The following is a 15,921-nucleotide window of genomic DNA, read 5'->3' as shown; positions in this document are numbered from 1 at the left end:
ATGAAATCTAGAGTCCTATAAAAGAACATCTGCCTGATTTGAGAGAAAACAGCTGCTGTTGTGAATGGGGAATCCCAGTATTTTACAAGACTACACTAGAACAGTGAGTACATGTTTTCAAGCTTTTACATCAGGCAATAAAAAGTTTTTTCCTTATAATGGTTTTCTACGGGAAACCATTTAACGTGAAACTTTGCATGTTATGTATATATTCTGGGTTCATATGCTTTCCTGTACAAAATATCCTGTACAACATCATCAATAAGGTCAATAATTACTGAATTTCACCTTTTAATATCTGCATTTTAATACATTACTACTTAATGCAAACACTTAATGCAAAACTGCGTAAAAATAAATGGCGGTCAGTGGAGCAAAGCTTCGTTTTGCCCTCCAGGTGGGTGTTCCTATGAGTGTGTGAAAACTATCACTTGTCCTCATTTTTAAATTGCTTTGGATAAAAGTGTCTGTACTAAATGTGTACTAAATGTAAATGTAAATGTAATGTAAATGAATCCAGCACTTTCCAATAATGAGCTTTAATTATAAAGAAAACGTGGCCAATATCAATGACTTAAACACCAGTAAAGACTATAAATATATACCCCTGTTAGCAACTTTTCAGGCAGAATTGTGTAACTTGAATATTGACATCTTGTTTTACAGATGAGTGCATCTAAACTCCAGGAAAGGTCTGTAATCCTTCTCAGATTCCAGCATTATACGCTTGCAATCAAAATTTTATGAAAACAATTTGACCAAAGCATCAGTAAACTATTAGAGAAAGTTTATTAACACACATTTGAGTGATTCTGAGAATTATTGAACCACCAAAAGTCAAATTTTGTGCAATTTTTTTTAAGTGCTTGGAAGCTTCTGTCACCCCTCTACTGCTTTAAAAAGCTTCCAGATCACGGATAATCTTTGATTTTATGTTTCTACCAAATATTTTCAATGAGATTTAAATCTGACTGAACAATTCTATGGCTGATCCCTGAACCAGAGATTATAGCATATTCAGGTCAGCCTTTTGTGTTCTTCTTGGCCATGCTTGTCTTATAGTCTCCGCTGAAAAGTTCTCTAAAGCTTTTGTGAGAGCCTTTTGGCCATATGTGCTACTCAACTTTAGAGTTTCCAAAAGCTTAATTGTGTTTAAACACTATTTTGTACCATATTGTACAAATAAGCAACTTTAAAACAGCAAATATGAATATGGGTCGAATAATTATGACATAGCTGTATTATAAAACAAATTACTCAGAAACATTATATTTTATATTGACATTATACATGCATTTTTTTAGAGAAAAGAAAATCTGTATCTTTATAAAAGATTACATTTGTAAATTATTACAGTTGATAATAATTGAGTAATTGAGGGGTTGAGTAATTTAACAATAAACATAGTTAACGTCTATTATGAACTGTATCATTCTGCAAGCTTTTCATAATTAACATAACACCAACTGTATTAAAATCTAATATAAAAAAAAATATATAAATATAAGTATGTCTGTTTATGTCTCCACTTCAGTGGTGAGGTGAGAATCGCACACACTCTACATACAAAGGAGGACGAGTTTGTATTCGAAAGGAGAAAAACTGTTTTTCAAAGTCTGCAGGAACTCAAGATATACTGCAGTGAGGTAAAACATCGGTTTTGTAGGCATGCATGTGTACCGAGCAAATATATCTGCGTAACACTTCTAGTTTGGTATATCTTCATTTTAACAAATTGATACTAATTATTAAATCCCACAGAAGGATTTTTTTGGATCTAACCCCTCAGTTAAAACGGCAGTGCCCCTAAAAGAACACGTACATCACAGAGACGTCTGTTCCACGTCTGCATTTACATCTGCTAGATGTATTTTTTTAGAGTGTTTGCTCATCTGCAGTACGTGTATAGGACGTTTCCTATCAGATGTCAAATAGACATTTAGAAGACGTCTTTAAGATGTTTATGATTTAGAATGTATGTAAAAATGACATCTTACAGACGTTGTTTGTATACAGTTGATGCTTTCCAGATGAAGCGATCTTTAACAGACATCTTGCAGACGTACATGTGCTGTCTAGGGCAAATGGACGCGATCATCCTTCACTCTTTACTACAGCAGGAAATAAACTGTGTAATCCCATAATCACTGTTTTAATCAAGGAAAGACATCAATATGTAAACAAAATGTCAAGTAGCATTACATTTACCTCAGGAAAGTCATTCAGTATCCACAGCCCAGCTAGAGAAATGAAATCTAGAGAAGAGCATTTCACTAAATATATGCACTGCATTTTACTTAACGTGTTAGTGATGACTTAATTATTTAATGCAAACAAATCTGTCATGAAAACAAGTTATGACAGCTACTGTGTAAATAATTATAATTCAACAACGAATTGGAGCATAAACAATTTTAGACTTAAATTTTTGTACAAGCTGCCTTGTGTACAGTTTAAATGTTTGCATACAATTTTTAATTTTTTTATTTGAGTATTTATTATTATATCTAAAAATAAATGGCAGTTGAATTTAATAGTTTGGACTCTGTTGTAAATTATTATAACCTTTAACCTATTATAATGGGCAAGTAATTGGGCTCCATACATAGTTTACAGCATTAGCTGAGGTAGATCTTTCATCCTTCAGAAAATTTGAATTTGAATTTATTTAAAGACAAAGACAAAAATGGTGTTATTGCTGATGAACATAAAATGTTTCCCAAGTCAAATTGTGTGCATTTCAGGATGAAGTGCCAAACATTGCATTACTGGGTTCTGGAGGAGGACAAAGAGCCATGGTGGGTTTGCTGGGATCCCTGGTTCAGCTTGATAAAGCGGGTCTTCTGGACTGTGTTCCTTTATCTGAGCGGAGTCTCTGGATCCACCTGGTACGAACCCTGAGAAACCATAAACACACAGAGATGAATTGGGTTGAAATGTCAAAAATGAGAGCAGTATGTTCTTCTCTGAAGGTGCATGGCCTCCTTATACCAAGAACCAGACTGGTCCACCACCAAACTAGAGACTGTGAAAAGAACAAAATCATCAAGAGACTCAGCGGTCCAGGAGTCAGCTGGGGAAACGCATTGGCCAAACTGAAGAAATATTAAAAACAAAAACACCACTACAGACTTACTGACATCTGGGCAGTGATGATCGTCACAGAATATGTGAAAGAGGTCTGTAAATATTCATAACTATTACCATAGTCTGCTATAGGAAGCTGGGTCCAAAATCTGAAACCATTTTGAAAATCTGAGATTTAAAGGCTAATCTGAATTGAACTGAACTCAAGCATAGCTGAGAATGAATTGGTGATTAATTTTTTTACTCTTGTTATCGTCATAAAATCTCACTCACTGAAAAAATGAAGAGTTGTGGGTTCTTATGGACTCCATTCTGTAAAGTTTCTCTGAGATGTTATTTATATATATATATATATATATATATATATATATGCTCAGAAAAGACCCATTTCCCATCTATGCAATGAATGAAAACCAACACATCAGTGGGACCAGCACAATAAAGACCCGTTTCCCATCTACACAGTGATCGACAAGCAATACAAACAGTGCAAGGACGAGAAAGGTCTGTGTTGGTGTCTGAACGAATTAAAGTGAGTTTTTGTGCTCGTGTCAGCTGTTATATGGAGGTGTTTTCTGTCTGCAGACCCCTGGTTTGAGATCAGTCCACATGAAGCTGGTTATTCTCTCACTGGAGCATTTGTGGAAACATCCAGCTTCGGGAGCCAGTTTGACAATGGCTCAAAGAAAAAACTTCAGGATGAAATGGACATGCTGTATCTGCAAGGTAACAAACTCTGTCACAGGAGAGTTTACTAATATTTGCAACATTACAGTTAGAAATGATAAAAGTCATTTATCATTATAACAGCAAAGTGAGTTTTACAACATAAAACGTCTCACTACAGAGTGATTTAAAAAAAATAAAAAATACTCAGTCTTACAGAGATCAGCTCTATCTTGCCTCAACACACCTGCCTGTAACTTTTATTTTTAATTATTGTGTCCTAAATTAGCTGTATCATATTTTAAAAATTAGGGTTGGAGCTGAGCTCTGCAGGACACCGACCCTCCAGGACCGAGTTTGGAGACCCCTGCATTATACTGTTATATTGCATATTTTGTTTTAAAATCATGTTTTTGATTCATTTATTTTAAACACTTTTAAACATAAATGTATTTCCTGCAGCTCTGTGTGGCAGCGTTTTAGCTGATGGAGACGAGATTAGGAAATTCCTCTGGCAAAAAATAAAAGGTGAAGCTGCATTTTAAGATTCACTTTTGCCTAAAGTTGACAGTCATTTCATTGTCATGTGAACTGCGTTTCCATTTGATTTTTACCCCCCAGATTTCTTTGAACATTTATTTCATATAATGCAATTGGAGATGTTTGATGAAATTAGGAAAGGTAAAGCATTTCTTTTCATTGCTGCATTTATGTATGGATAAGTTTTATTTTTTTCGTCTACTGATCTGTTCGTCCTTCCTGCTGACAAATAAAATGTGAAACTCTATAAAGGTGAAAAATAAAAAATGAGCTATAATTATGATAATCTGTAATCTGATTTTAAAGACTGTTAGTGACCCATAATTAATTAAATATCACTTGCTAGGTATAAAATATACTGTAGTAACATTAATAAAGTTCCATTTTCCAATGAAAAATACTTTTAAAGTATTTATTAATCTTAGATCATGTTAATTTCAACATTTACTAATACATTAATACAATTAAAAGTTGTATCTGTTAATATTACTCAATGGATCTGAGCTAACATAAGCTAACAATGAACTGTTGTATTTTTACTAACATTGCTAACTTAATAAATACTGTAACATATTGCTAATGCACCTTATTGCAAATTGTTACCGAATAGATCATAAGAATGCCGTCAAATTAATTTTAGCTTCAAATCAAAGCATCTTAAATGGCTTTTGCACAATGTTGTGTGTATGTTTGCTTGTGGGAAACCCCTGATATCTGAACATGATGAATTTGGGGATGTAAAGCAAGACATTCTGCAGTGTGTTCATGTTTGTTCACTATGTGTTTTCTTCAAAAGATCCTAATGCCTCACATGCAGAAAACAGTTACCAGGTGCTCATGGATCTTGTTAACATGAATCTCACAGTTTTGAATGGTAAAGATCCTTCTGCTCTTGATCAATCCATCAGAAAAACACTGAACGGTAAGACTTTACATCCAAGACATACTGCAGTGTGTTGAATGTGTGTTTTCTTCAAAAGATCCTAATGCCTCACATGCAGAAAAGTGTTACCAGGTGCTAATGGATCTTGTGGACATGAATCTCGCTGTTTTGAATGGCAAAGATCCTTCAGCTCTTGATCAATCCATCAGAAAAACACTGAACGGTAAGAGTGTGTTACAATTCATATAGAAGAGACTACTTTAGTTAATTTAAGAGTCTAGTTATCACATTTACTGCAGTCAGTATTTCTCAATGTTTAGTTTCTGACATATGGCCAAAACATTTATTTAACTTTAATAACAGTAATTATCCAGAATTTAACACGGTGAGGATAGTTTGATGGCAATGAAATCAAGGCTGTGAGAGACAGGCGTACAGTCTCTTCAGTGTGTTGTAATGTTCTAGATGACTCTTTTTTTTGTCAGCTGAAAGAAAGAATGACTGTCATATGGCTGAATGACAAAATGCAAGTTTTGATTTGAGAAGAATACCATTTTGTTTTTATCTCAAATGCTATTTCAAATAATGAGTATATATTTCATTTCTGTAATTAAAATTTCTCTTGTCTTTTCAGCAACATTTAAACAGTAAAACATCTGATTAACAAAAGGCACACAAACCAGAAGTATATGTTGTCAGATAACTAGAACTCAATAAATGTACTTGTTTCCATCTTTTACAGAGCTAAGTGGAGGAAAACATATGGATTTTCCTACAGAAAAACTGAATCTCACTGATAAACAAGCTGCAAAACTGTGTATAAAGCAATACACTAAGGATATGTGTCATAATTTGCGTAGTTGGTTCAGTTTCTGGCCTTTCGGTAGGTTGAATTGTCTGTACAATCTATTTGATTTGTACGATGTACTTCTTTTTTATTTTCTAACCAGATTAATGTGTGAACTGAGAAGTGCTTTACTGTGATTCATAAAGCTTCCAAAACAGACTGATGCCACAAAATAAACTTTTCTTAAATCATAAAGCTGAAGAAACAAATGAAACATCAAAAACCTTTTTCATCTCCAAAAAAAAAAAAAAACAAACAAACAAAAAAAAAAAAAAAAAATAGTAAGCTGAAAACAACATGGATAATGAAAAAACAAAAAATCAATGTCATTTACTAAATTTAAGAACCACTGTGGCATTTGTTTTAAAGATGTTTGGATCAGCATTTGTAGATGCATGGTTCAGTGGATCTGGGGCAGGAAATATGACTTTCTCCAAAACATGAACGGTGAGAACAGACCTGTTTGTAAATTTGCAATTTAATTTGAAAAATAAACTGATTTCATGCTGTGATCTCTTAGATGAATCCATTCCTTCTACTCTTCTGAAAAGTGAGACCAGAGACTATGAAGACACTGGACTGTTTATGAACTCACCCTACTTCTCAGTGCTGAGAAAAGAAAGAAATATTGATCTCATCATTTCTCTGGATTTCAGTGATGGCGATCCTTTCATGGTATTCATATGCACATATCCTTAGCAAAATGAGCATGCATATGCACACCATACAAGGTGCCAGTCAGAAAACATCAAAGTTAACAATCAATTAATCTCAATCCAACCAACAATTAATTAGAATTCAAATATTAAACACATTCCATCAAAATACATAGATCGTCTATTGGAATAAATATTGACCGAATACAAATCAACTTACTTAAACACATCATCTACAGAAAAAACTCAGATCAAAATCCACATTCAAACCATGTGGAATCAAAGTGTTCAATCTATGGATCCAGGTGGATTACGGTATTTTTACAGAGGAGAGGGGGTGACTTGGATCGTACTTGCTGAAATGGGAGGCTTATTGGATCCACCTGCTTGGATTGGGCAGGTCATTCTACCAGGAGGGAACAGTTAATGAAAAAGTCTGTGAAAGTGATTTTGTGCCTCTTTGAGATGGCACAATAATGCATTGTTCACTTACAGAATGCAAGCTTCTAGACGGCACATAACTCTCAAGTAATGAATTTAGGTAAAAGGGTGCCGAGCCGGTGGTGGTTTTGTAGGCAAACATTAATGCCTTGAATTTTATGTGAGCAGCTACTGGTAGCCAGTGCAAAATGATGAACAGAAGTGTGATATGCATTCTTTTCGGCTCATTAAAGATTAATCTTGCAGCAGCATTTTGGATTAATTGTAAAGGTTTGATAGAACTGGCTGGAATACCTGCCAAGAGAGCATTGCTATAGTCCAGCCTGGACAGAACAAGAGCTTGAACAAGAAGTTGTGTTGCATGTTCTGAAAGAAAGGGCCCAATCTTCCTAATGTTGTATAAATCAAATCGGCAGGACCAAGCAGTTTTACCAATGTGGTCTGAGAAATTCAGCTTATCATCAATCACAACTCCAAAGTTTCTTCCTATTTTTGAAGGAGTTATGGTTGATGAGCCTAACTGGATGGTGAAACTTTGTTAAAGTGATGGGTTTGTTGAAACCATAAGCAGTTCTGTCTTAGCCTGGTTGAGTTGAAGGTGATGGTCTGTCATCCAACAAGAAATGTCTGTTGAGCATGCTAAAATGCGAGCAGCTATCGTTGGATCATCAGGATGGAATGAGAATAGAGCTGAATGTCAACAGCATAGCAGTGATATGAAAAGCCATGATTCTAAATGACAGAACCTAGTGATGCCATGTAGACAGAGAAGAGAAGTGGTCCAAGAACTGAGCCCTGAGGCACCCCAGTAGCTAGATGTTTCCAACTCACACACCCAACACACCCAAAACAACCTAAATGACATATAAGACACAAAACACTCAAGCACTGGCGTGTGGTTTCTGAGATACTATTTTCCAATAGGGTTGACAGAAGAAACTGGTGGTTCACCGTATCAAAAGCAGCGGACAGATCTAGCAAGATAAGTATAGAACATTTGGAAGTCGATCTTGCCAGGGCTTCAACAACTGAGAGCAAGGCAGTCTCGGTCGAATGTCCACTTCTGAAGCCAGATTGATTGCTGTCCAGGAGGTTGTTCTGTGTGAGAAAGGCAGAGACTTGGTTGAACACAACTCGGTTAAGTGTTTTTGCAGTGAAAGGTATAAGGAAAACAGTCTGTAGTTCTCTAAAAGAGTTGGGTTTAGAGTGGGTTTCTTAAGAAGTGGGGTTATACAAGCCTGTTTAAATGTTGAGAGAAAAACACCAGTGTGAAAGGATGTGTTAATGATGTGAGTCAAGTCAAGTCACCTTTATTTTTATAGTGCTTTTAACAATACAGATTGTGTCAAAGCAATTGTAAAGCATTAATTAGAAAAATGTTGTGTCAATAAGGCAAAATGATAATAGTAAACACTATTTTTTTAGTTAAAGGCAGTTCATCATTGAATTCAGTGATGTCATCATCCAGCTCATTTCAGAAAAAACACTAACTCAGCAGCCAGTTCAACTATATCGCTGGAAATGAAAGGTCCCCAACTAAGCAACCCAGAGGCAACAGCGGCGAGGAACCAAAACTCCATCGGTGACAGAATGGAGAAAAAACCTTGGGAGAAACCAGGCTCAGTCAGGGGCCAGTTCTCCTCTGGCCAGACTAAACCAGCAGTTCAGGCTGCAGCAAAGTCACATTGTGCAGAGGACTCAACTGGTTCCCGTGGTCTTGTCCTGGTGGCTGTCTGAGACAAGGTCTTTACAGGGTATCTGGGTATCATCTAGTTGTCCTGGTCTCCACTGACTTACGGCCTCCCGAACAATGTAAAGTAGGTTATTCCAGAGTTTGGGTGCTAAACAGGAAAAGGATCTGCCGGCCACAGTTGATTATGATATTCTAGGTATTACCAAATTGCCAGTGTTTTGAGAAATCAGCGGACGAGGAGGACTATAATGTAACAAGAGCTCATTCAAACACTGATGTACTATGCCATTCAGGGCTTTATAAGTAATAAGCAAGATTTTAAAATCTATACGATGTTTGAAAGGGAGCCAGTGCAGTGTTGACAGGACCGGGCTAATATGGTCATACTTCCTGGTTCTAGTAAGAACTCTAGCTGCTGCATTTTGGACTAGCTGGAGTTTGTTTATTAATAAGTGTGCAGAACAACCACCCAATAAAGCATTTCAATAATCTAACCTTGAGGTCATAAACGCATGGATTAACATTTCTGCATTTGACATTGAGAGCATAGGCCGTAATGTAGATATATTTTTGAGATGGAAAAATGCAGTTTTACAAATGCTAGAAACGTGTCTTTCTAAGGAAAGATTGCTATCAAATAGCACACCTACGTTCCTAACTGATGACGATAATTGACAGAGCAGCCATCAAGTCTAAGACAGTGTTCTAGGTTATATGAGTGAGTGCAGGTACAACAGCAGGAGAAATGGCTTGAAGGAGATGAGATGGAACAGAATCAAGCGGACAAGTAGTAGGATGATTGGAAAGGATGAGCTTAGAGACCTCTGACTCAGAGAGTGGAGAGAAGGATGAAAACGAGTGTATGTTTGCTGGTAAGATGTGTTTGACAGTTTGTGGTGTGGCAAATTGTGCACCAAGGTTTGTAATTTTATTAATGAAGACTGTGGTAAAGTTGTTAGAGTCAGCTGTCAGAGGGAAGATTAATGTTTTAAAGAGCATGCGAGAGTTAGGCAAATTGTTAATTTTGTTGTTATAGTATGTCCTTTTAGCAGTGGAGACATTAGCAGAGAATGAAGAGAGGAGTGATCGATATACATTAAGGTCAGTAGAATTTTCGTGATTTGCACCATACTCTTAATAAAAATTAATAATTTAATAAAAACAAATTGTAAAATATCACAAACATGAAATTTCTGAATAAAATAACTTTATACACTTTAGTTATATATTTGAGGAAATATGATGAGGAATATACAGTGCCTTGAGCTTCATGTAGAATGATGAAATGACGAAATGAAAATTAAAATATACAAAAAACTTTTTAAATGACTTCTGTTTCTGAATAAATAAAGCCATATTTAATTTTTGTTCTAACTGCTGCTCAGGTTTTGTATGTGGACAGGTTGCAACAGTTCTCTTGTATTTACATTTAGTCATTTTGCAGACGCTTTTATCCAAAGTGACTTACAATTGGGGATACATAAAGCTATTCTTCTTAAAGAGGCAAACAGACATAGGAAGTGCTTGTAATACCAAGTTTTAGACATTGTTCAAAAAAGTACAAGCTAGAAAGAGAAGAAATAAATAAAGAGAAAGACAATTGTTTTTGTTTGTTAGTTTTTTTGTTAATGATGAAGTCAAGTAGCTTTGAAAGAGACGAGTTTTCAGCTGTCGCTTGAAAATTGTCAGAGATTCAGCATTCCGGATAGGGGTGGGAAGATCATTCCACCAGCCAGGAATGGTGAACGAGAATGTTCTGGAAAGTGATATTGAGCCTCTCTGTGATGGTACCACAAGACGTCGCTCACTAGTGGATCTCAGACTTCTGGAGGGGATGTAGAGTCGTAATAGTGAGCAGAAGTAGGTGGGTGCTGAGCCTGTGGCTGTTCTATATGCAAGCATCAATGTCTTGAACTTGATGCAAGCCACAACTAGTAGCCAGTGCAAGGAGATAAAGACAGGTGTAACATGGGCTCTTTTGGGCTCGTTGAAGACCAGTCGTGCCGCTGCATTCTGAGTCACTTGTAGAGGTTTGATTGTGCTTGATGGAAGTCCAGCCAGAAGAGCACTGCAGTAGTCCAGCCTAGAAATGACAAGGGCCTGGACAAGAAGTTGTGCAGCATGCTCCATTAGAAAGGGCCTGATCTTTCTGATGGTGTGCAATGCAAACCTGCAAGATCGAGCAGTCTTTGCAATGTGGTCTTTGAAGGTCAGCTGGTCATTAATACACCAAGATTTCTGACTGAAGTTGATGGGGTAATTGTAGAAGAACCTAGCTTGATGGAGAAATCATACTGTAGAGTTGGAGTGGCAGGGAAGACAAGAAGCTCAGTCTTTGCCAGGTTGAGCTGTAGGTGATATTCTTTTATCCATGCCGAGATGTCCCCCAGGCAGCCTGATGCCTGTTTCACACATACTCTGCAGTGCGTGTGCGTTGCGTTTTGTTTTTGTTTTTTTTGCACCCATGTTAACGGATTAGAGCTTTCACATTGCATGAGGTTGCGGTACGTCAGTGCGTTCCAGGTGTGGCGCATCTGCAGCAGTGCAAGGATCGTTTTACGCCCAGAGTCTAATTTTGCTGTGCTGCATGTGCTGAATTAAAGTGAGTGCTTTGTTCGCATTAAAAATGAACATAGATCGATACGGAAATGTAGTAATTTCACAGTAAATAGATATAATTAAAGTTTACTGTGTTTCACAGGCTTTTTGGCTAGGTTTAAAACAAAGAAAAGTGCACTTTTAGATAAACAAGTCAACATATGCCTTTTTGGAAGTAGAAAAACAAGTTCTTTAAGACCTGTGGGACTGTTTGTAATAAAAATTTAAATGTAAAAAGCATGAGAGCCGACTGTTTCTGTCAGTGATAAGTTTTATTTTAAAATATTTGTGATAACCTAACACAAGAAAGCTATGTGTTCAAATGTGTTTCCACTTGCTTGAGCAACTTAATAAACAACGCTGTTTATATTAATTATATATTAATTAAATATAAACGTGAATATGTCTATGAAAGATTGTGTAACTGTTCTGTGACAAAAAAGAGGATCCCAATGCTGAAAAAGCACTTTCAGTATAGACTAACTACGTTTGGATTTGAAATCAAAATAATGGATAAATGTTGTGTTCATGGTAAACAGCCGCAGATCAGTAGCGGACTGCAAACACATCCTGTGTGAAGGCACAATGAGTCCGTGCTGCTTCTGCACCGCATACGTAACGCGCACGGACCGCATACGCACTGCAAATGGATTATGTGTGAAACGGGCGTGAGATCTGTGCAGCTACAGTTGGATCATCTGGTTGAGATGAAAGATAGAGCTGTGTGTCATCAGCATAGCAATGGTAGGAGAAGCCATGTGCCTGTATGATGGAACCCAGTGATGTCGTGTATATGGAGAAGAGAATCCATCCAACAACTAAACACCTACCAACCCCAAGTAACAAGCTGATGTGCTTTGGATACCTCCCCTGCCCAAGCCACCCTGAAAGACCTACCAGTGAGATAGGATTCAAACCAGCGAAGTGGAATCCCTGTGATGCCCACTGAAGAGAGTGCAGACAGGAGGATCTGATGACTGATAGTGTCAAAAGCAGCAGATAGATCCAGCAGAATAAGTACTGATGATTTAAAATCAGCTTTTGCAATCCACAGGGTTTCCATGAGTGACAGTAGCGCAGTCTCAGTTGAATGACCACTCCTGAAGCCTGACTGAAGCCTTGTATGCTGATGTTGTATGACTTGAGTGACACTGATACAAGTTCACGTCAGTTTTTTGCATTCGTATTAGTGTATTACGTGTATTAGTGACCTGGCATGAGAGATTCTTTCTACATAGTTTCACAGTTTTATTAACCTACTGTAGTCTGCAACAGTTTTAGGGGTTTATTGGGGTTTATTGTGAATGATTTTAGGCTATGTTGGCAATGGACACACTCGTGACGTTGACGGAGATGTGGTAGTTTTACTGTATGTGTCTTCCACTGTGTTCAACAGTTTATTTTTCAATAGGATCAAAGAAAAGAAGATTGAAACGACCTGGATATTGAGTCCAACTCCGTCCGTTAGTTAAGCTACCAGGGCCATTCACTTTTGCCTAGGCCTGCCCAAAAATAAATTTCTGCCTATGGAACTCTAGGTTCGGGCCGTTCCCAAGCTCAGAACCCTTCCCCGGAGAGCACGCCAAATATGCATCACCATACTTCAGCTAAGTAGTAGTTATTTGTTTGAATATCAATACTTTAGATACTCACATCAGTATCGATATATCGATACTACGCCCATCCCTACACGCCATATATTTCTCTGTTCACCATGCTCTACTTCATCTACCAGTGAATTCAACGATCTTATCATGCTGCCATGTTTAGAACGATCAAAACGTAACACTCTTCCACCAATCCCCACCTTGAAGCAACGATTGATGGAGGGTGGGCGTGGTCAGCTCGGAATGCATTTTCAAAGCTGCACTGAATTTTGCTACAAATATCCCATGGCATCATGATGAAAAAGCAATCCTAAGTTCCTAACTAGTCTAAATGCATTTAGAACAAATAGCATTTAAATCATCATTTTGCTACTATTTCTGCTTGGATGTTACACATATCAAATCAATGTGGGTTATACATTTTTTGTTGCCATTTTGCATAGTGCATTTTAAATTGAATTTTGCTACCTATATGCTTTCATAGAAAACAACAGGAATAATCGTGCTGCTTTTTTCCTCATGACATTCATTCCGACCACCAGAGGTCGCACTAACCTTGAAAACATTGACAGATAATTACAAATACTGTGTATTATTTAAACTGATGAAATAAGAAGGAAGAAACATTTAAACAAAAGTGCATATTATTTCATTTTAAACATATTTATCAATAATATATTCTATAATATATTATATAATATTCTCAAACTTATGATTTCAGTGAATAACAACTTTAATTTCAATTGAAATGTTTCGTTCACCCTTTTAATGAAGCGATACTGCTATGCTTTTCAACTACAGACAGTGAGAGAAGCTGCTGAGATGTGCGAGAAACTAAAGATCCCTTTCCCTGAAGTCAACATTCCCAGTGAAGACGTGAAGAAACCAAAGGACTTCTATGTGTTCAAAGGCACAAACACTCCAACCGTGATTCACATCCCTCTGTTTAATGTGGTCAACTGTGGAGGCAAGTTCAGATTCTCTAGTTGAATTATAATGAATCATCAACTATGTTCTCATTTAAGTGTTTTACTCTTTCCTCAGATGATATTGAGACCTGGAGCAACAAATATTGCACCTTTCAAGTTCCTTACAGCACTGAGATGATCACTGAGCTTATGGAGGTCGCTGGAAAAAACATCTCAAACAACAGAGAGAAACTGCTGGAGCAGATAGGTGCAGCTGTTCGGCAAAAAGGACACAACTAATGAGTTGAATAATAAGTCCTTACTGATTGTTTTAAGGTTGTGCGTGTGTGTATGTTTGTGTGTAAGTAAATTCCATACTCTCTGTCACTTTATGTATCTTTTAGGTTAAATAGTTAAATAGATGAACATTACTTCCACTATAAAGGAGAAATGAAAAACTAACTAATGTTCTGTTTATTAAAAGAAATTTAGTGCTTTTTAATTATATTTACATTTATTCCAAACTAATAACTATAATAAATGTCATATTCCATGCATATTTGTTAACTGCTATTCAGCTGTTCTTTTCAGTAGTCAAATTATTTTTGGATTATCAGTCATCAAAGCTCAGTAAACACTGTAAGTGTCATGTAATTTTATTTCACCAAACTGATTTCTCACTAAAAGGCTAGAAGAAAGTGAAATGTCATTTCAAGCCTGAATGTGATGTGACACATCTGATTGAATTGTTTAGCCTACTTACCTTTTAATTAAACTTGTCATTAACACCATGATTTGTTTATTCAGGTCAGTTTGAGGATGCAGTGCATGAAAATAAGAAGTGGGGTTTATCGGCCAATCTCAGCTCTTTTCTGTTTAATATGTTAAGTCTGTTCCTTAATGCTTGACTTTCATTAAGCAATAAATAGATGATCATTAATAAACAAATCAACCATATCCTACCACAGACTTACAACTATGCATGCTTCTGTTCCAATTAATTAATAAATTGTTTTCTAAAAATAAGGTTTTATCCTGCTAATATGATTTCAAACAGCACAACTGCTTATCATAGGGGTTATGTGCAACAGACTTATGTATTCTATTAACCAGGTCTTGTCACTTCCGATTCAAGTGTTTTTCATATGATCCCGACACCAACCCTTTAAAAATTATTAAATTGATGTGATTAAATTAAATAAAAATACCTATGCACTGCAGTTTTCAATGTATTCGAATGCAGCCCATGAAATGCAGCGCTTCACTCTGAAACATGCAGCACATTTATTTATTCTCATTTATTTATTTATTTCAGAGTCTGTAAATGGCATTAAAGGCCAGAGATACAAAGAGGAGAAAGTATATATTCTTCCTACTCATATTTTCATTTTTTTTCTTGTCTTTTGCTTAAATAAAATGCATTAAAAATCAGTATTGGATTCTGCCATGAAAAGTTAAGATCAGTGCTTCCCTAAAATTTATGAATGTCTGAAATTACGAAATTAAGACTTAAATGTTAAAATTTAAGTCTTAAAAGTTTTGTAGCTGTCTTTGGACGATAAAGTTCTCTAATTTAAAAAGCTAGTTGAGTTGATGTCAGTTTATTTATTTATTTTTTGTTTTATGTCATAAAGATATGCAGTTTCTGTGTGAATGATCGGTGGTGGAACTGGCTGGGATACAAGGGTTGCATAAATTACATTTGACTGAAACACTTGTATTGAAACATTTTGCATTCTACCTATGATAAAATGTGCTAGATGATAAGTTTTGTGAAGAAGGGCCATTGGTAGGAAGCTTTTTAGCAGTGTTCATGATCAATATGCATAACAGTGACTGTAAAATATGTAAATTATGGAAATTACATATTTTGAGTTTTGATATTTGAGATTGCACTACTGTGGGCGCTTTCGGTATTACTTTAACCACCAACCAACTACATCCCAGACCCCACCCCACCCACACCCACTGTCCCCTTTTTAGAAAACTAAAATA

The 15,921-nt window shown here is 36.3% G+C and overlaps 1 pseudogene; it reads left to right on the top strand.

Moving 5' to 3' along the window:
• Window positions 1–15,133, top strand: LOC109093130 (annotated as a pseudogene).
• The last annotated feature ends 788 nt before the right edge of the window (window positions 15,134–15,921 follow it).

The sequence above is a fragment of the Cyprinus carpio genome, chromosome A5 (genome assembly GCF_018340385.1).
Source record: "Cyprinus carpio isolate SPL01 chromosome A5, ASM1834038v1, whole genome shotgun sequence".
NCBI lineage: Eukaryota > Metazoa > Chordata > Actinopteri > Cypriniformes > Cyprinidae > Cyprinus > Cyprinus carpio.
Note: the sequence above shows the minus strand (reverse complement) of the source record. Positions and strands in the feature narration are given on the sequence as shown.